Source organism: Apteryx mantelli, chromosome 1 (assembly GCF_036417845.1).
Source record: "Apteryx mantelli isolate bAptMan1 chromosome 1, bAptMan1.hap1, whole genome shotgun sequence".
NCBI lineage: Eukaryota > Metazoa > Chordata > Aves > Apterygiformes > Apterygidae > Apteryx > Apteryx mantelli.
In genome coordinates, this window is record NC_089978.1 from 182,430,882 (window position 1) to 182,452,829 (window position 21,948).

The following is a 21,948-nucleotide window of genomic DNA, read 5'->3' on the forward strand; positions in this document are numbered from 1 at the left end:
ATAGTACAAAAAGTTCCTGAAACTACACTTTCTCGCTTCAAAAATGATTTTATTGAATTAAATGCAATGCTATCTAGGAAATACCCTATTAAAATATATTTCTGATTAAACAACAAAAAGTTGTTTTAAAGGATTATTTAGCTTTTACCATTTGAGCTGAAGGAACACAAGAGATTCCAAAGAACATTTATTTGCAAAATAGACTATATTAATATAGAAAGTTTTAGTCCAGGATCTATTTTTAAGGGGGTAAATAAAATCTAAGTATTAGCCATATGCCAAAATGCAGAACTCATCCATCCACAGTGTATGGTACTACTGTTGTAAAGTTACAGTCTTGGTACCTTGACTGACTTTTACTATGATTACAGAATACTGTAAAAGAAAGGAGTTTATTGAAGCATAACTATTATTGCAATATATTTAGATGCATTAAATTAGTAAAATACTGACAGTTAGCAAATTTAAGATGTCCAGTCCCTTTATAACTTGAATTAGGGAAGGTATGTTCAAAATTGGGAAAAATATCAGAAAGACATTTTTTATTTACATATATTGAAAAAATATTTCCAAAATTTTAAAAATTACATGCAGTAGTACATTATTAAAAGTTATTTAAATTTCTCTCTGGCATACACATGTACACACATTTCATTTTTTTTAAAAATTAAGTCTCATTATAAAAGTGGGAAACCACATGAATATACTTCAAAGCCACTCTTCTTCAATACCTCATCTTTGAATCCACTGCCTAAATATTTTAAAGCATAAAATCTTATGTTTTGATGATTATTGCATTACCTTAGAATAAGGTTTTCCTTGAAGAACCTTAAGTGCACTGAAAACAGCTACCTACCTACACACTGTACTTTTGCCCATTAATTTTTTGTCTCTGCTGAGGTAAGCAAATTTTGACTGACGAACACTTCCTGTAAATGAAGTGGATTAATAAAACATTATTAGTAAAAATACATTGTTACTTGCTAAAATTCTTACTATTCTCATTGTTCCATGAACTAAAAAATGTCCACTTCAAAACACTTTATGCATTGAATAAAAATATAAAAATAAATGTAAAAAATAAAGTTTCTGAATAGCTTTAAAGCAAGAAGCAAATGCAATAAAAAGCAATAATCACACACATACTAAAGCAAGAGTCAGTAACTGTCAAAACTTCAACAGTATTTTGGACACTTAAAAATGAAACAGTAGTAAGCCTTTTTTTCAGAAAAAGAAAGGAGTTCACAACATGAACTATATGGCTACAGAGATTTAATATATCTACAGATCCTTTGTCCAAATGGAAAAGATTAGAGCACAGGTGCCCTCAACCTGTAAAGACAATTTATTCTAAAAATAATCCAGAATTAGTCTCATAAGAAAACCATGCAAGACATCTAAATGCACACAAAATGCCCCCAAAAAAGGGGCAAGACAAATATCCCCAAATTATTTTGAGCTGCGAGTATGTACCACTCTCTGCTAACCCTAATAAAACTTGTATATTGGTCTGCTCTTTCTATGAGACACTCTAAATGAAACTTTGCCTCCTTGCAAGATATATAGAAATACTTCTAAATCATCCTTGTCCCAGCATGGAAACAAGTAGAAATTCATGCCTCAATAGTTTTCAGAGCTGACTGGAAAAGTAAAAACAGAAGCTGGAAGCACAGAATTCATGCATCCAAATCCAAAGAGAAGGAAGGAAAGAAAAACTGTTCTTGAAAGCAATTTTGATTCACTGAAGGAATCACGGGAGGGAAAAAAACACTAAGAAAGCGGAGGCTCTGATCTTTGTGGATCATCAAAATCAGTATGTTCTGGCTTCAACTGGTGCAGGAAGTGAACAACTGCACAGGAAAAAAGCACATCACTCAAGTCTTAAGCACAGAGAACACCACGCTATTGAAAGAACCAGGTTTTGCATGCAGTGATAAAGCTACATTTTTGCACCAAAAAGCCAAAGGACACATTCAAACTGTTAAGAGCATTGCCCAAAAGACACTCAGCATAACCAGTTGTGGCTACTGCAACTACATGACAAACTTTATCTAGTGTTTTGCACTGTCCCTTCTCAAAATACTTCTGTAAGATGGCTCGTCGCAAAATAGCTGCAAAGCTTCTAGGTAGTTTTGTTAAATAATCCATATAGAATCATTTTGTAAAACATTTTCTTCAGATTTAAGCAATTCAACAAAAACACCACCGAAGCACTGATATACTAGGGGACTATCAAAGGGGCTACCACTGCACGAGGACTTGAGTGCCTGAAAAAAGAAGCCATGTTTCCCAGACTCACTGCAGTTACCCCTGCGGGTCCTGAATCAGTCAGGCGTGGACCCAGTGCCAGGGCTGCACCATGCAAGCAAAAGCCTGGTTTGCTGGTGATGGGGCTACAGGAGGGAGCAAGTCAGGCGAGGCTGCTGTATCAGGTATGTCTGTGCTACCCTGGTGCGCACTGAGTCTAGTCACGGCCTGCCAAGAAGCGGCAGGACACCAGCCAGGCTGCAATCCCCTCCTTCCACTTCCAAAGGCTGTAAAGTCGTCATACACCACCACCAAAGTCGACAAAGTTTCAGATTATTCCACTGGTTGTATAAAAGGGACCTAGCCTCCCAATTCAAGTACCTAAGCTAGATGATCGGGAGAAACTCTCCCTTCTGTGGCATTTGCAACAAGCAGGAAAACTACTCATTTGAGTAGGACTTGACTCTGGTGGAACGTGGATGTGTCTGATAGCCGATTCTCCACCGGGCAGAACAGAAATGGTGCAAAATACTGTGGAAAGCCACATATATTTTGGAGGGAGATGACGGGGGGGGGGGAGGGAAATAAGAATTTCTTTTGCTACAACAATATGAAGCGTATTGCTAAAGGTACAAATTACTGTGGAAAACCCACATGTTTATTGCTTTTTTTTTTTTTTTTAAAGAATTACTTTTGCTACAACAATCTGAAGCCTATTGCTAAAGTCTTGCAGACACAATGATCCTTTCCATCTGACAAGGGTCTGAATCCTTATAGCCCTGATATGGCAAAACACAGAGCTTCCAGCAGACTGCCTTCTATTTAGAGTCTAAACTGAGACTATATCACCCACATTTAGTAATGCAGGTTTCTTTACTCGTCTTAAAATGTTGTGGTTTTCATTCCAGCATCTGTACACTTGACAATACTAAGTATTTGTTTTAACACTGTAACCATTCAGACAGTACTAAATTTCCTTTATTTTGTTAAATTCAGAATTGCTAGTTGTGGAATGGATCTTACACTCAGCCTTAAAATCATATCAGTGGGAGCACGCACCATATTTGACATGCAAATATAAAATCATAACAAATTAGGGAGGGAGGTTTATATTCTTTCCCCCAATAGTTACTATTAATTTAGTCATAGCACAAACAACTGTTTTTAGGGTATAATCAGTAAACTGAGTATCATAATTTCAATACAAAACTAGATTTCCACTTTCCCTCGCAAGAAGGGAAAGCGCTGAAGTTGCAAAGCCTCTCTTGGCAATGCCAGAAAAGTATCCCACTTTCACCTCCTCCCTTTCATTTCCTAATGGCATGTGCCAACTGCACCAAAGCAGCTCCGTGCTCAGTTCCAAGGGAAGAAAGATGCCTCGTGCCATTATAATGCCATTGTTACCAGACTGACTAAAACAGCGCTGATGAAATTCCACAACACTCTGGTCTTATCATCCCTGGGACAAGGATTAATAAAGCAAGAATGAGACCTCACTGAAGTACCAGAATATGACTTGGTAGAGAGCCCTAGTCAAAACAAATTGAAAATAAAATAAAATACAGTCTGAATGAGAAAATATCAGTCTTCATTTTGTTACATACGTAGATAATGTTACATTGAGAAGATAGACTTACATTTATATTAGCAAGTTATTTCATATACGCACAAAAATTCTATACTGATTAAAACCACTATAATTCCACCCCATTAAAGTGGGTTTTTTTCACATTTTATTGAAAATGAGCATTTTTCTGGCGCAAATTGTGCATCAAGCTGTATTCTTCTTTCCCAAATTAGATGTTAATTTGTTCATTTAAGAATTATACAGGAAATGCCAAATTCTGCCTATCAAAGAGATCCTCATACTCAAGAGAGGTTAGTGGCTGTTACCATGTCCTGGATACGACAGCAGTTCCTGGCTCCTGCTGAGCTTTGACTTCTGCAGAAGGTGGGAGCCAGTGACCTCTGGGTAACACAATTACCAACTCACAGACCCATGACAGACCTTATACAACCTCCATAAGGAATCTACTCCAGCGTCTGACTGTACATACCACAAATTCCCTCCACTTTCTAAAAACCCTTGCTACAAACATCCCTGACAATCTTATCCATTCCCAGAGGGCAAAGAACAGCTTTTCTCTTCCCTTTCCTTCAACACTCTTGAGGCTCAACTCCCTTCTTGGTATTATTCTCTTTTCTAGAAGAGAACAGTGCGAGTTCTTTCCATCTTTGCTTCTGGGTCATGTTTTTTGGACTCATGTTTCTCTTCAGTCTTTTTAATGGTCCATATATTTCTTTAATTACAGTACACCACATGAGATCCTAACATCTTTGAATACAGCAGTAGTACTTCACCATGATTTGTATACAGTCACTCCTATTTACACATCCTGGTACAATGTCTGCTTCCCTCTCTCTCCCAACAACATAGTACCGATCCGAATGGCTTATGATGCACAAGCATTAGATCGCTCCCTGCTAATTAACCAGTATTCCTCATTTTTGTGCTGATAGCCATTTCTGTATTTGCCTTTTTAGGCAAAATCAGTACATTTACTTCCCATTCTAACATCCAATAATTCAGGAAAATATTGAGAAGTACTAGACTCAGAAAATGAATATGAAACCTTTACCAAGATGCATCCTTACAGTTTCACAGTGAACTAGTCACAGTACAGTTTTCCAGATTAAGTTATAGCAGCTTCAACTTAGGCCATATCTCCTCAGCTTAGCTATATATGTGTATATATATATCATGCAAGAGTGTGTCAAAAGCCCTTCTTAAGATATACAATATCGACTGTTTCTCCTGTATTCAGATCTTATGCTCCACCACAGAAGGACACTAGATTGCTTTAGCACAGTTTTGCTTTTGTATTAATCTCCTTCAGTTTAAGCTTCAAGAGCAATACCCAAGTCAAATCTGATCTACAGCAGAAGTTCAGTTTTTATAAAGCCTAAACAAAATGATTTGCTCTCCATTCTAGCAACTGTAGTGCCTGCAACACAATTTAGCACCATGCGACTTGAAAGAAACTTTTCTTTTAAGCTTTTTGCTTAAAAAAGTTAAAAAAGCCAAAGACTACATACCCTAAAAATTAGCGTATTTTAAAAGGAAGTTAGACGCAGAGGAGTCACAACAAAACAATCTATTTAGAAAAGAGAAAATGGGTATTAATAATTGAGAAAGTGCTCAAATTTTCTGCAATTCTGCCATATTTACCATCAGCTTGCCCTCAATGCTTTTTTCTTGATTTTCAGAAATACTGTATAGTAACCATATTGAATAGGTCACATTTCAATATTGCAGATACTATAAACAACTGCTTTCACATATTTTTTACTAGGCTTGGTGTATACGTTAAATGTCAGCAAAATTGGAAAATTCTATGTTAAGGGTTCCAAACTTTAACATGGACTAATAAATATCTAAAACAAAGATGTTGAGTCCCTAGGTTACATACAGTGAGGACAACAGGAAGTATTTCATTACTGGAAAGGTTTCATTATATAATTTACAAATCCCAGTAAAAACAGTGTTTATACTGAAATTTTTTTTTATATATATATATATATATATATACACACACACACGCACATACATATGCCATTTAGTATAACATTTCCTCTCCACCAAGATCAGATGATCCAAACTAGTCTACTTCTATTTGTGATACATTAATGCACTTTTAATATTTGCATTTTGAATACTGCAGAAGGATGCTTGCACCTTTCCCTGTAGGACAGTTACTTTGAAAGATAATTTTCTCTGCAGCCTCACATTCATTAGCCTGGACTGATATACAGTGTCAATATTTTCAACTTTGATTTGCTGTTGCTACAGTTGAAAATAGAATTCATTTCAGCAGCATCTTTCAAATTCAGGATACTCCTATTCTGCTTTAACTTTAAATACCTGCAGAATGAACCTTCAGTTCATCAGTGATCTTAATCCCTACCATTTAAGGTCATTTTCAGGAATTCACTGTTTACACATAAATCTCTCTCCACTCGTGTTCATTCTAAACAATGAATAAAAAGAAAAGGTTTCTCTAGGTACTGAGGTCCTTTTCCATTTCCACCAAACCAAGCAAATCTGCATTGCAAACTCTTTGAGAGTGATGTGTAAGATCCATAAACAGACAGTTGCATGAAGAATCTTACTTTTTCAAAAGTAACACTTAAGTGCTTGCTTTGTAGTCATTCAAGAGAAGTATCATGGGAGGAATCACCCTCTGGACTATTCTCTATCCAGCGACCATAAAGGGAGCCTACATAACTAGGTGAAACCAGATTCCAAATTTGCTGGTAGTTAAATACAAACAAGATGGATCCATCAACTGCATCTAGCTGAGTATACTTGAAATTTGCTATGATCTTACAGATTAGACAAAACCAGTAATCCTAAATTTGTTATATCATAATTTTAATGGCTTATGGTAAAGACAATATCATTCTACACATCACACAGAAATGCAACTACCAATTAAAATTAATTTGAACCACATATAAAAGACTAAAACAAAGCTCACCACTTACTGTATTTACTACAGCACATTTACTGCTGTAATGCTCTCACATATTCTATTTCAACTGCATCTTATTGCCATTAGTAAATCAGGCTGCAGCACGTGAAACCTGAAGCAGAACAGACACCAACAATCTGCACTTAAAACAATGAAATGTGATTTAGAAACTGCTCAAACATGCAGAACTTTGGCAGGAGCACAAAACAACTACATTAAGGGTAGTTAGTAGAAAACAAACATTGAACACAAAAGAACCATAATCTTGTGTTATCTTTTACCATAGGCACTACTACTATAATCTTTAGCGAGTGAGGGCTATCAAAGCTCAACTGCCACTGCTTTGCAGACAAGTTCTCCTTCGTGATCTGGGTGTCATACTTGCCAAGTACAGAAGCATAGAAATATCAAAAGAAGGCTCCTAACACTTCCAACTATGCAGTGGGGTAAAATGAAGTAGGAAAGAGACCACAGGTGTTTGTTCTATTAGCAGTTTCCCCTTTATTTTTTTCAGGAACTAAACCAAAAAGATGATCTCTCTTTCCATCTAAAATACAGTAGCATTTTCCATTCATAAAAGTTCACTATATAAGTATAATGAAGAAAAATACACAGGAAAGTTTAAATTAATAGCTTTAAGATATTAATAGGGAGATTATTCTTAAGTTATTCACACTTTGCTTATTTTTCTGCTCAGGTCACTTGACCAACCAACGAACCAACCAACCAAAACAACAACACCACAAAAACACGACTATTTGAGTTCCAGGAAGCTGCAAGGTGCCTTACCCCTGAATTCTTGTTTACTTGTATTAAGCAGATGGCAGAACAATCCTAGCAGAGGAAAGATTTTAATTTAGCCAACATTGGGGGGAGGGGGAAAACATATATAAAAACATATAAACGCACAAATATGTATACATGCCTATCTCTATAAAAAAGGCTTTCCTATAGACCACAGACTTCAAAAGTTCTTCTAATCAACAGTACTTACAGGATTATTATTGCAAAAACTCTATAATACAAGGTTCCTATAACAAAGTTTCCTGATCCCACCCTTTTTCCTCCCACCAAAAGACCATGAAAAAGTAATGGATGGGAATTCAAAGTCATCAAATCCTAAGCAGGTATGCAGTTTCTGGCTAACAATGTTCACACTCAATATCATTTTTAAACTTGCTGCTTTCAAATGTCTTCATTAGCTTGTATGATTTGATAATTCCTTTTTATCTTTCACTTTTAATTCCTCCTCATACTGTATTTCTAACAAGATAACTTTGAAAACCAGGTCTCCTATTACTCTGCACCAACTGGTATCTTCCTCGGTATCTGGGATAGGTATATTCATTGCAGACTTCATTGGTAAGAGTGAATTTCCTATGGGTAGACTACTGACTTTCAATAGAAATGACTAAACAATAAAACATTACATTTAGTTAGACTTCAGATTGCCACAGATCTTCTAAACAGATAAAAAACAAGGGAAGTAAATATCATTGCAAGAAAATGCATAGAACTGTTGCATTCCAAACCTACTGATTTGATCCACTTTGATCAGATGTTACATAAAGTCTTCCTACTATGACCAGCTGTAAGAATGAATACTGGTAGTCTCTTTGGACAACGTTCTGGCAAGAAATCTTCCTGTGGTATACTGGCAAAGCATGTGACATTTTCTATCTTCTTTGCTTTGTAAACACAAAGATTATGTTTAACAGTTCTGCACCTTAATCTTTGAAAAAATACTACACTTTGTTACCCAGTATTGCTTAGGCTCACCTCTAATAGAATGAACCATGTAAACCATGGTAATCTTCTTGTCTTTGGTAATCAAAAATGAAGGGAACTCTGCCTCTAGAGGAGAGAGTCTGAAGAATATTTTGCAGAACTTTTAGTTTCAGAGACTAGATTAACATTTGCTAACACTATGAATTTCCTTATAAATCAGTTCTGAGCCATTTTCAATGCTGAATTAATCCAAAATGAGTATAAACATACAGACACAAGGGAATTTAAAAAGGTATACAGTCAATAAGGAATATAAAAGTTATCTGGTTTGGGCTAGTATAAGTAAATGTTTACAATGTCAGAGAAGATTATCAAGTTTCCTGTTGATGCCACATGGTTTTATGGTCTAACATATCCGTTCCTTTTCTAGGGAGTTAGAGCTACCTAAAGCATTCTAGGTGTTTTTCAGCGGTTCTCCTATCAGTAAAGGACATTTTGAAATAATCCCAGATTTTAATTCAAGAAAAGTTAAATGCATACACTAATAATCAGAAAACATTACTGTTGGAAATAGAAAACGGAAGAGTATGTTCCCAACAACATGCAGGAGTAAGCCCAAACAGGAGCACTGATAATACGTGAAAGAGCGACTGACTTTCTCACTGGCCTGAGGCAAATCTTGACCCTGTGGTAGTGCTAAAATGTCCAAATCCCAACATACTTCACTGCAGCGCTAAAATTAAGAGAATTAACTTTTCAAGTGTTTTTCTCCAAACGCACAACAGAGTTGACTAAAGTCCATCTCTAGATGTCCATCTCTAAAACACTAGTCCAAATTTCCCACTCAGACTGAAAATATGAAGTCACTCAGACTTTTATGAAGTCTGAACACCTAGAAAATGAACTAATGACAAACCCAAAATGCTACATGTTAATTTATCTGGTCGTTCTGATAACGAGGAGGTGACTTCACAATGCTTTGTCCTTTGACATTGCTATACTGCTGCAACACACACTACCACTATCGCCCAAAGACGGTCACCTGCAATACACTCCACATTACTCGCGGTTCCAGAAAGTGCTTCCCTAGGATGAGCAACTCTAAACTGCAAGGCCTTGTCCATCCCATCTTAGATTAAATAAAGATGAATTCAAAGTGAGAGTTAAGTTGGAAGGAGTGACCTATTATGAAGACAATTCTAAGGGACATCATATTTAAAGAACATCTTACTCTAGAGGTAGGAAAAGCATCTAGGGAACCCAGACCTAATGGTTCTGAATCCACCTAGACAGAAAAGCCTTCACAGAACCACCCCAATCAACTGCATCAAACTGATAGGGTTTAGACAAAATTTCTAGGCACTTGGCTTGAAGTTCTGTTTTCCAATGAAATGGAGAGGTTTCGAGTCAATATTACAGTTTCTCAAGTCTCTTAAAAGACCATTATCTCATTATATGAAGAGAAAAGAGATACACCACCATACTATGGTGCCATAAAAACACCAGTCAGCAAGATGTTTTACTGTTAGTAGATTTGCATCATTATGAAATATAGATACTTCCTCTGTGGTGCTTACTTACTTATTTCCATTTGAGTATCCTGAAATGAAGAGATACACCAATCACTGACTGGCCATGATAACAGCCAGTATCACTATCCTGAAGGCAAAAGATGAACACTTAAGACTTAAGTGAGTCCGTATTTCTCCTCCTTTTTGATATTAAAAGAACAGGCTATAAAATCTTTCCCCTCTGCAGTGCAATGAAACTTTCTCTATTATACAGTGAAAGTCCATATTCTGATTCTGGAAAAGGACAAGATAATGAATTGCAGGACAGTAGCATGACTGTAAGACTTCTGGCTAATATATCAAGGATAAGAGACACAGATTTAAAAAAAAAAAAAAAGTTACAAAAAGTATGCCATATAGGGAAAGGAAACTGTAGGCAGGGAGAACAAAGCAAGAGACATGAACCTGCTGAAGCACCCAAAGTGATACTAACAGAAGGAAAATAATCGGGTCATAGATACTAGAAGTAATGCTTGAGAAGCCTTCAACACCAGGAATATTCTCTGTTCAGACTCCCAGAAATATAAGCACAAGCTGAAGCTGAGGATTTCAAGCAATGTGAAAGTCACATTACTAAAAAAAGAAAATATTTTCTTTTTTAAAAGGCAAAGGCAAGATGCTTAATAACTTCACTGTCAACTAGAATCCTTGACAGAATGAACCATCAACTAAACCTGCGCTAAACAGTACAGGTTTCTCAAAAGGCAGATAATCTATAATAACTACAAGCATTTTGCTAAAACCCATGTATTCTTGTATATCCTGGGGGTTTTTTTTGTTTTTTTTTTCCGGACTATCCCTGAACTCCAACCATTAAACCTTCTCTGATTGTGTCACAGCAACCAGACATGAAGGCACTACCAAAAATACCCTCTTCGGAACCTGGAACTTTCGATCTTTCTTTTCGCCAGCAGATGAAGCGGAAGTCTGCAGCAAAGTACAGCTGTGTCCACAAAGGCTACACTAGCAGGCAAAGAATATTCTAGCTACTGCAGAACAGCAGCGAGGGTGTGGGATGGCTCCCTTCTCCTCTCTGCTTGGAATAAACAGGATATTGCAACTCCTGTACTTAAATCCTGAAAAGAACAGGCACTATCACAGCTGGGGTGGAGCTGTCTCAGAAGTAAAAAGATGGCAGAAGACTTCCAGTGTGAAGAGAAGTTATTTTACTCCCAAACCTGGGGAAGAGATCCACTAATGTACTGTATGAGTCTGCAGCCTGGAGCACAAGCCCAGACAGGCCAACTAAACAGCAGATGAGATGTATGCCTATTAAAGAAAGGGCTAAAGAGAAGTTTCTGCATCTACCCATCATCTTTTGGCCCTATACCACACACAGCTTGAAGAGACCATCGAACCCACTGCCACAGATACCAATAATAACTAGGGTGAAGAGATTTATAGGCCAAAAACAGTATGAAAAACTGTACAGTTCAGGGGAAAAACAAAAACAGCAAAATGTTCTCAGAGAACTGAATGGCACCAAAATGCTTCACCTAAACCCCAATCACAAAGGAGAACAGATCTTTCTTGCCAGGGTCTCTGGTCTCAAGTAGTTGCAGGCATACAAGGTCCTCTGTGTGAACGTACATGTGACTCACATCTCAAAGATAAAAGAATCATTACATCTACGAGCAACTTGCAAAAAAAAAAATAAAAATAAAAAAATTTATATATATATATATATACACACACACACACACACACTTTTTTTAGTATCACTATAGTAGTATTGTATTCAATGAAAAGTTTGGATGGAGATGTAGAACAAGTTAACTAAATACTTCTCTAATTGTTGGATGCAGTATTCTAAAACAGGCTTTATAGCACAAATATTGTTTGGCATAGTGTTTATGGAAACTGAACTGTAACTGTCTTGAAATTGAAAATTCAGCTTTAACACACTTGGAGTTATGAACAAATGGGCACTATTCACGTAACTGAGCATACTCCACATCAGGTTCACAGTGTTACTGCTTTCTTACTTGAAATTTTAATAATATACATCATTATGACTAAATAATGTTTTACACTGAAATCTGATTTCATTCTATTTCCCCAATCTATTAGAATTTCTCCACGTTTCCTTCTCCTTAACTTTTCTTTAAGCACTTTAACTTTACACTTTTACGTGAAGCTACATACATTTACTTGTGCTGGTCTAGCATAATGGCACACTGATGCAGACCTATTTTGCTTAAACTACTCAAACAGCATAGCCCAGACACTATCATTACTAAGACATGCTTATCTTTCTTCTCCAAACTTTTCATGTAACCCAACACCACAATGCAATATCCCATGACTGTTTCAAGGATTTTATTCATAGCCATTTAAGTTTACAAAATACAGATGTTAAGACAACCCCTAAATGCTCTTATTTTTAGGTTGTTAGTACAGCAACTTTATAGTAATGCAGTAACAGTAACAGGAAAAAACAAATGTGCAGTTCATAATAAATAAGTATGTATCTCCTAAGCAAGACCTACTATTAAAAGGAGACATGCCTTCCTTCATCTTTAACATACATACGCTCCTTAGAGAGGCAAGAGTATATGACTTCAACAAATACCTATTGTGGACTACATTAAAACTGTCAAACAGTGGTTTGTGCACTTGTCAGCTCTGCTTGCAAACAAATGTCTTGCCATCAGTGAAAGTAACTGAAAATATTTTTAATATTTTTGCTTACTTAGTTTGAGAGCACTTTGCAGATAACCGCTTTCACTATTGCAAGGCACTTCCGGGTTCATAAATTAAGACAACGCAGCGCTCAGGCACTCCCGCTCGCCTACCCAACCACAGCCTTCAACAGCAATGCACGGGGGGGGGGAAAAAAAGACTTTGAAGAGCCAGCAGGCAGCAGAGGGTGCATAAGGGTGAGAACAGGCTAGCGAGATAGGTTTGGGGACATTCAGAAGAGTTTCTGCGGCAAACTGCAGAACAGCAGCAGAGATGTAGAAGAAAGTTTTTGAATACACAGACAGGTTTCTTAGTGAAATATTTAAAAATGTGCTATTAGAAAATGTCAACTTAAAACAATCAGTTACTAATGCCCCTTCAATCATTCTTTTCTATTCTCTTTTTATGCAACCTACTCCTCAACTGAATTAAAATCTGAACATTAAGTTGTTTTTTCAAAGGGAGTTGTGGAAGAGCATTTTTCCTTTCCCTCCTTTAATTCTTCCTTCCTCATTTAAAATGTAGAACAAGGGAGAAAAATTCAAATAAAAAAGAAAAATACAAGAAGACAAAGCACCATGATCTAAACTCCCTGGAAATAACACAGTCTTCATATAGTTTTGAGGGAAAAAAAGCTGATTTTCACATTAAATAATATAGCATGTTTTTTCATAACTTAATATCCACCTGCATAACTGTCATGGCCAGATAAGCAGTAAAGTCCAAACTTTTAGCATAAGTTTCAACCCTGAGAAACAGATTCGAACTTACAGTTCTTCACAGAACATTTCAGTCTCTGCAGAATACTTATCATTATCAAGCAAAATTACAAAAATCTAATTGCATTTAACATGTAAAAGTGTGGCTACAATTATCCCTTCTAAAGCTCAGCCTGACTGTAAATTCCCTTTCTAGGAACAAGGTAGCATTGTCAATTAAACGACCTGCACAGTTCTTCCAGCTGCTCAGTGTCCAGGTTATTTTGCTTCTGATCAGAAAACTCACTTTACTCCAGAACAGAAAATCCAAAATAACTAGAAACGACACGATACTTATTTGTTTCCTGAATACATTTTGTAAATACGCATGGTTCTCCAGTCAGAAAACTCTTCAGCTTTCCATTCTTTAAATCAAAAGATCTACATGGCAAACTCTGTCTTTTAATGTATTGAAGATGATTAAGGAAGAACTCTCTAGGTCACATTATTGTTGCAGTATTGTCTATGCCACTTTACACACTGGAACGGAGTAACAAATTTTTTGATGGACCTGAGGTAAAATCCCATTCTTCAGTACCTAAGAGACACTAGTAATATTCAGATGGCAGCAAAAGGAAGAAATCTGCTTTCTTAAGTAAACACAGATATGTCTGAAAGTATAATAATCTTCTAATTGAAATGTGCCATTACTTTTACAAATAGAGCTCTACTGTGACTGATTGCTTTACGTTAAATTAAGAGCCTTTCTTTTAAGAGAAGGTACACTAGAATACTTACATCTTTACATCAAATGTCAACATCAAAAATGCTACTATGTATGCTAAACTTCTCTGTTGAAGTATTTTATTTAAAATTAATTATAAGCTTCTAGGAATGAGCACCCAGAGATCTTCCGGACTGACTACATGTAATTAAGATTAAAAGATATGTATGCATGATAAAGCATTCAAAAATGCTCCAAAGTTAATGTTGGGGATAAGAGATTTAAATAGATTTAAAAATAAAAATATATAATATTTAAAACAAGTTCTCCCGATGGCATCATTCCCAGACTCTCTCATATTCAAATTTTTCTTGCTACATATTTCCTGGCCTTTTATCCCTTAAAAATAGCTCCTGTAACAACACAAGATCAAAAAGTATTTGAAAACCTCCCATGACAAATCAATTAAAAAACAATAAATGGTATAATCTCTGTCTTGTAGATATCTGAACTTCTGAACACATCCTAAGCTACAATATCATATGCAAAACAATTTTTTTGAAAGTTCAATATAGTCCCATATTAATGTATTTGAAAAAAACAAAATAGAATGATTTATGTTTAGATTAAAAGATGGCTAAATATAAGGTCTCTCTTTTACAGTTTGCTTTGAGTTAAACCAGACAAGCCCTATATTCATTTTCAGTCACTACTGACAGAAACATAAAGAGCAACTGGGACAAGGCAAAAACCCCAACCATCTCAGACAATACTACTAAACACCAAATGCAACAGACAGGAAATGGGGCTGACAGTATTAACAAAGATTGTCAACCAGAATTAATAGGATATGAGTTACTCTCATTCTCTCTCCTTTAAATATTACCAATGGGTTCCCAAAGATAAAATTTTGCACTGAATATATATAAGTATTAGACAGAACCTAAGCAGCTGAGAGCAGTAACACGAACAACCAAAAGTTACAGGGATTTGTTAGCCTATTTTGTTACTATCCAGAAGAGCAAATCCTGGAGCTGCACTCTACCAAATGGCACAAGTTCCCTCCTTCATTCACTCTTTCTGGATAGAACATAAGGAACGCACCTTCTGTTTCTGTACCTAAACTTGTAGAAGTGAGACAAATAAGACTTGGTAAAAAAACCTCTCATTATTCCTAGAGAAATAAATTCTATAAACGTACTATAATGGCTCTTCAGCCTGACTCATGAGTTGCCAGTAGAAAAGGGGGGGGGGGGGGTTTGGTTCCTGGAAACGGACAAACCTTAGGAAGCTGAGAAATTATTTGACTGGTAGGAAAACATCAGAGAACCAACTTTGGATAAGACAGATACAGGGATAAAAACAGAACAAAAATAAAATAAAGAATTTAGAGGAGTCTAAAGCAATGTGAGAGGACAGAATCAAAAGCTCCCCCCCCCATAAAGTTTCTTTCACTATAATTCATTTTGCAGACCTATCACAATATGCTGTTCCTACGCTGGGTTACTAGCTCATCAAGTGACTTTTTTTTTTTAAATAGAAAACTATAAAAAGCAACACTGACATGGAAAACAACAGGGTCTTTCTACCCATTTGCTTACTGTCATGACAGCCACTTTTAAGTAGGCATCAAAGCATATCAGAAATGTAAAAATTCTTCTGGAAACACTGTGCAAAAGAATACGTTCAACAGACAGAGATACAGAAAAAGACATCCTACACAAAAAAAAAAAACTTGGACTTCACCTTCACCCAGACAATTTCAAATGGATACTTAGTGAAGCATCACATTATTCACCTCAAAAACAGAGGCACAAAATTTTATCTCAATGATATCTTTAAATTAGTTTGTGATACAGGGTATCTTGTTCTATCTATAGAATATTGGATCTATGATCTCCAAAATCTAATTTACTGAGAAGGACCAACAATAGCAATAGCTTCCCATATGAGGTTTAAGCTGGAGAAGAGCCCAGTAAACCACCTGAAAGACCTCTTTAGAAACTTCTTTCCGTCTTTCCCTGAAGTAGCAGCTCTCTTTGATTGAGCTGCCTTGCTGGAAATCAGAGATAATTGTTAGAGCCTAAAGCAATGCTTGCAAGCCTGTCTAGCAATGAACAGTGAAAAAACAACTTTCCAGATTTATCAGAGCAAGCTCTGCCCATTAACTTCTCCACTGGTTCTCATAGTAACTTTGCAGCATAGCTTAGAGACTGGCAGGATCTCTTTAGTTTCATTTCCCTGTCACACACATACCTGTCCTGGCAGACAACTGTTTGCCTGGGAGCTTTTGTGAATGAAGGAAAAAAAGAAAGAGCAAAGTGTTTTATGGTGATGATCGTAAATAGTCTGTTCAAACATGACTGCATCAAAGCTATTGCTTTGTGGGTTGACATTTCATTGGGAAGACCGACACCACAGAGGTAGAGTAGAGTAGGTTTAGGTCATTCTTCCCTATCTAACATCTTTCTAGGGGAAATTAGCACCTTGCGTAAATTGTTTCTGTCTCTTGCTTCGAATCAAAGAACAAGTCACTTTCCTGAAGAGTCTGTATTGGGCAAGACCTTCATCACTTTTTCCATTCCCATGGTTTTTAAAAATCTCTCCATCGAATGTTCTTCACAATTTCCTATACAAAATACCTTTCACAGGCTATGAATGATAGCAGAGGCATTTTCAGGAAGTTCAGAAAGGGAAACATAATTCTAAGACACAGCTTATTTCTTTATGTTCTTGGAATAGGGAGCTATAAGGCCAGCTATGAGAAATCAGTGAAATTGTGTAAACGAAGAATGGTTTAATGACTTTCTCTTTGTATACTCTCAGAATGCATTTCAGGGGACACCCTGCTGCAGTCTCTTATATGGCATTTAACATTTAAACACGGAGTCATCCTTTCTAGGACACCTCACCTACCAAATGGCAAATCTAGAATCGTCTCTCCCTCTCAACTCAGAGGGAGCAGGAGACTCTCTGGGTCTGAACATCTACTTTCCATGACAACCCTAAAGGAAGTTCCTTTGAGCTAACTAAGAAAAGCTAGATGTAATGTCAGATCAAGGGCTGACAATGACATTACTTAGCAAGTCTCTCAAGTAGTTCTAAGCACCCCAATAAAGCAAAGTGTTTGCTTAGCAAATACACATTTTGGAGCAAATAAAGACAGTACTGTCATTCTGCTGTTTGGAAACATATTAAAATATGTTTAAATCAATATAATCCTTTTATTTCAGTATCCCCTTTACTTACCTTTCTGATTTTGAGATCAGGATGAGTCTGTGTGCTCTGCGATAGCCAGTGACAGCACAGGCATTTCTCTGCATTGCTCTAGACTGCTGCGGTACAATTCAGTATTTCTCAGAAGGACCAAAACTTGTACTATTAACTTGGTTAGATGGAAGTGGCACTGTTTGTCTTTTGGGGGGTTCTTTTGGGCTATTTTCAACTCAGAATCCTAAATTTTGCTTTCTCCATAGCAAGGATATATAAAGGAGAAGTTCACTTTAGGACTAAACACCGAATTCTGCAAGAATGCAAAATGTAGTAAGAGTACTTCAGTACAGCCACAGTCTTGGGTTACGTTGCCCTTCATAACAAATCTACATGCAAAATGATTGCCCGATTTTGCAATATATACCTGACGTCATCATATCAATTTTGGAGAGTGTCTAACATGACTCATGTTTGCAAGTCAAGAATAAACATATACCTCTCACTGCCAGATTAAAAAAATGGGAATACTCTAGAAGTCTTTAGACTGCCCTATAATGGGGGGAGGGGGAAGGGGGGAGGAGGGGGAAATTATCTTCACTATTAAATCTATTATCTCCAGTACTGAGAAACTGTAAGTTTTAGCACTGAAATTAAATCTAGTGAGGATTATGCTTAACAAAAGAAATTTAGCTTTTAAAAAAGAAATGGCCCTTCAATAATCTTCAAAACCACATCAAACGTAAGTTAAAACTTTAACTAAAGCAAGAAAGATTATCATCTTTTTTAACTGGCATAGTTACCATTTAATGTCATTTAGCACAGCTCCAGTGTAAAAAATGCTTTAAGAAAAAGTTACCAATTAAATAGTTAGCCTACTCATACTTTTCTCTCAGAGTAGCGTTCCTGCATTATGACCAAACATCCCAAGATAAAAGCATAAATGCAATGAACTGTTTCAGTAGTTTACTCCTTTGAATTGCATCATGATTAACGTGTCAGTTTTATGATGTATACGGCAGTAATACGTTTTTGCTGCCTTAATGGAGGCTCCCTTAACCACTTCCCTATCTATCTGATTTCAGAAAAATCAGACTTCTATCATTACATTTCTTATTGAAATAGAACTCTTAACGTTTTCATAGTAAAATTTTGTAAGTCCATCAGTATCAATCACGCTTCTACAGTTGTAAAGTCTGATAGCTAATACATTGTAAAAATAAATTTGCTTTTCTTTTTTGAGAAAGCCAACATTATTAAAACTTGGTGACTCAGGTATATTGCACAGGACTTCACATAAACAAAATTTCAACAGAAAAAGAAAAACTGAAAAAACTGAGAGGCAATGTATATAGCCTAATTTAGAACTTTGTTAAGACACTGAAATTGGTAACAGGGATTTTACCTCATATTTTAAGGAAGTTTTTAGAAGTAAGGTCAGGGCCTTAGTCTAGCTTAACCAGATTAGGGTATTTGCCCAGTAAGGGCTTTCGCACAAGTGTAAGGATAACTGCAAAATTAGGGTATACAGAGTAATTTACTGAACAAAGATTACACGGCTCACAAACCTTTTATTCTACATATTTTACACCTAGTTCAATTTATACCATTCTGGTTCCCTAAAAATAAGCACAAAACTATAACTTTAATGTATTTAGAGGCAAAATTGGCAAAAATTAACATATGCATCTAAAGGGAGGGGGGGAAGCACATGCTGAACATCTGCAAAACTAACAGAATTATGCATAAACAGTATACATCATTAAGAATTACACATCAAATGTTATTACACATATTACATTTTTCAGCCAAATTTTATAAATTTCAGACTAGTTTTCCATGACAAAGAAGGTGCGAGAGGAAAGATCCCAAGAGCACTGTGCCTGAAGTAGGAACAGCCAGTAAATAAAACATAATTCCCTTTACTGAAAAGGGCAACCACCACACCACAGGCCTGAGAGACTGAAAAGAGGAAAGTAAGAATCCAGTACTGGTCCATTACAGGAAAATATGCTAACCACATTCTAATTTGTGATCTCAATAAACACTACTGCTACAGTCACAGAGAAGCAGTGCTCAGAAAAAGCGTAATTCCATAGCATTTTTAGTGACTACACATTGCTGCATAGATGCTTGTACGCATAAATATCACAGTACAACCACAAAACTATCTTAAGTACTTCGTTTCACAATTTAGAAATGAGGAAAAGGGTACAGCACTTCTTACACTGACAGTATAATCTGTTACATATATTAGAGTAACATACATACTCTGTTCAGTTATGCTTATTCATTCAGAAGGCAAACACTCATTTCTGGTATCTGCATGTGTTCTCAAGTATATACCTAAAGTTCTTCCCTTTCTTTCATTGGATTTTTAGACTACTAGCCTTTTAGGCAGCTACAGTTAGAAGAGAGGAATTCCACCGCAAATACTGAAATTAAGTGGAGGAAGATAATGTGGGATACATCTGGATCTTAAATTGACACCAGAAGATTTATGACCAAGTCTGGATACTAACTACCTCACTTGTAAAATAGAAAGAGGAGGAGAAAGAGAGGTATATGTTATCTGAGTATACATCTTTACTATTTTCATGATAGTTTTAATGTAGGTGGAACATATCAAATAAAATTAAAACTTTCATTTCACTTGAGAACATTCACTCCTATTCTAATATACACTTTCCCTTCTGATTGCATCACCCCTTTTTCCTGTTACATAACTCTCCTAGGCACTTACAACTAAAATATCTTCACTGACAAGACTAACAGAAAAAGCACCTATAAAGAACAAGATAGTGTTTTGTTTTAAATGTAGCAACAGTAGCCATTCCATAATTATTAGGTTGCAGCTATCACCCTTTCAAATCCACTTTCATGTCGGTAATGTCCCAACAGTTTTACAGGCCAAAAATCTATCCTAAAATAGATTCCCTCCTCAAGTGAAGCTTCCTTTCAAAATCAAAAAATATAGAGAAAACAGAAATAGTTTTTTCTAAATGATTAACTACAGTGCCATTTTTAAAAGAAACCATGGGCAAATAACTCAATTTTGAAAACCATATCAAGTTTTGAAGTTAGGAATTCTGAAAATAATCCTGTAATGTGAGGTTTATCCAATACTCATGGACTATTTTCTAGAAATTGAATATGAAACTTAAGAAAAATCTGCTGTAGACAGACAACTGCACAGTAACTTGTGTGCATATGAATTGCACATCATTTTGGGCATTGTTTAAGGTTGCCTTCAAATACATCGCTCTGGAAGAAGAGGCTATGAAAACATACACATTTGTTTTTACTTTTAAGAGCAACTTATACCGTTAAAGGCAGTAATACTGTGCTGGGTAACCTTAATTATTGCTGGTAAGATCCCATATTAACTCACCTCACCAAACTATTGAAAGCACAAGCCTTTTATGTCCAAATACTTCCTTTAACCACCTTTCAAGTTGAACTGATGGGATTTGTTCATTTTTAAAGCCAGCTAAGACAGTTCAATCACTTCTGAGTGTTTTAATAGGGAAATATCCCCCCCAGCTGAAAATATTCGAAAATCTAGTCTGTTGGGAAGCTCTAGTGCTTGAATACTGTACAATGCAGCTCATTTTCTGGTCTTAGAGGTGCACCGTGTGTCATGACAATGAAGACCTGCTCAAGCCTGCCTCAGCTATAAGGCTCTGCAATACCAGCACTTCACACAATTACACAGAGAACTGTGCAGAATTTCACAAATTTTTCTGTCGGATCTACAAGGCACATTCCATCTCCTTATATCAGAGCTTTATGCAATAGCATAGATTTAAGTCTAGCCACAGGATACTAGCTAAGGACACTTCATCCTAGGACTGAGGAAGACTAATTTTCTTAAACATCAGTTGGGTGCCATCAGGAGATAGCTAGGACACAAGAGGAGGAGTAAGTCAGAGAGGAGTCAGGAGTTCAGAACAGGAACAGAAAAAAAAAAACACAAAGAAGCAGCAGCAAACAAACAAAAAAAAAACAGGTGTGTAAGGTGCTGTGGGGAAAACAGTTTTGTTTCATTTTCTTTTGTTCGTCTGTTTTTTTGGGGGGGGAGGGGGAAGGAGAGCGGGGCAGAAACAGAGCCCATATGATCTAGCTACTATGACACGTGCAACTTCAGAACCTGGAGTCGCAGCTGCTAGTTAGGATTCCCACATTCCTTTGCCATACAGCCAGTCAACTCAGGACCACTGTCACGCACGCCTTTATCTTCTTTTGGAGTATGGTTCACAGAACAATTTTCTAGGGTGAAAGCTAGTCCAGCAGCTCTGACAGTAGACATCCTTACTGTGAATCTTAAGAGGCCAAACCTTACCCATATGGAGATCAGTAGATTTAGAATTTGTTGCTCAAATGAGCAACATTTTAACATTTGAATTTTAACTTTTTTTTTTTTTTTTTTTTTTAAGTTACCCTTGCAGGACTCAAGCTTCAGAAATTGGCAAACTTCAAAACTATGGAAAAGGATTGCCAATGCAACATGTATACATAACATGTTAACGTAGGTAGCAATTGGGGTATGCTTTCTC

The 21,948-nt window shown here is 36.4% G+C and overlaps 1 protein-coding gene across 6 annotated transcripts in view; it reads right to left on the reverse strand.

Moving 5' to 3' along the window:
• The window catches only part of CNOT2 (CCR4-NOT transcription complex subunit 2), a 98,765-nt gene that overhangs the window by 63,843 nt on the left and 12,974 nt on the right, over positions 1 to 21,948 (reverse strand). Inside the window, exon 2 of one of the 6 annotated variants that reach the window (XM_067313382.1) lies at positions 857 to 929. The exons of 4 other annotated variants lie outside the window; for them this stretch is intronic. The gene's annotated coding sequence lies outside the window, so the exon portion shown is untranslated. Of the gene's footprint in view, positions 1 to 801; positions 827 to 856; positions 930 to 21,948 lie in introns of those variants that run through there. One more of the 6 variants, XM_067313396.1, reaches the window with a different exon arrangement.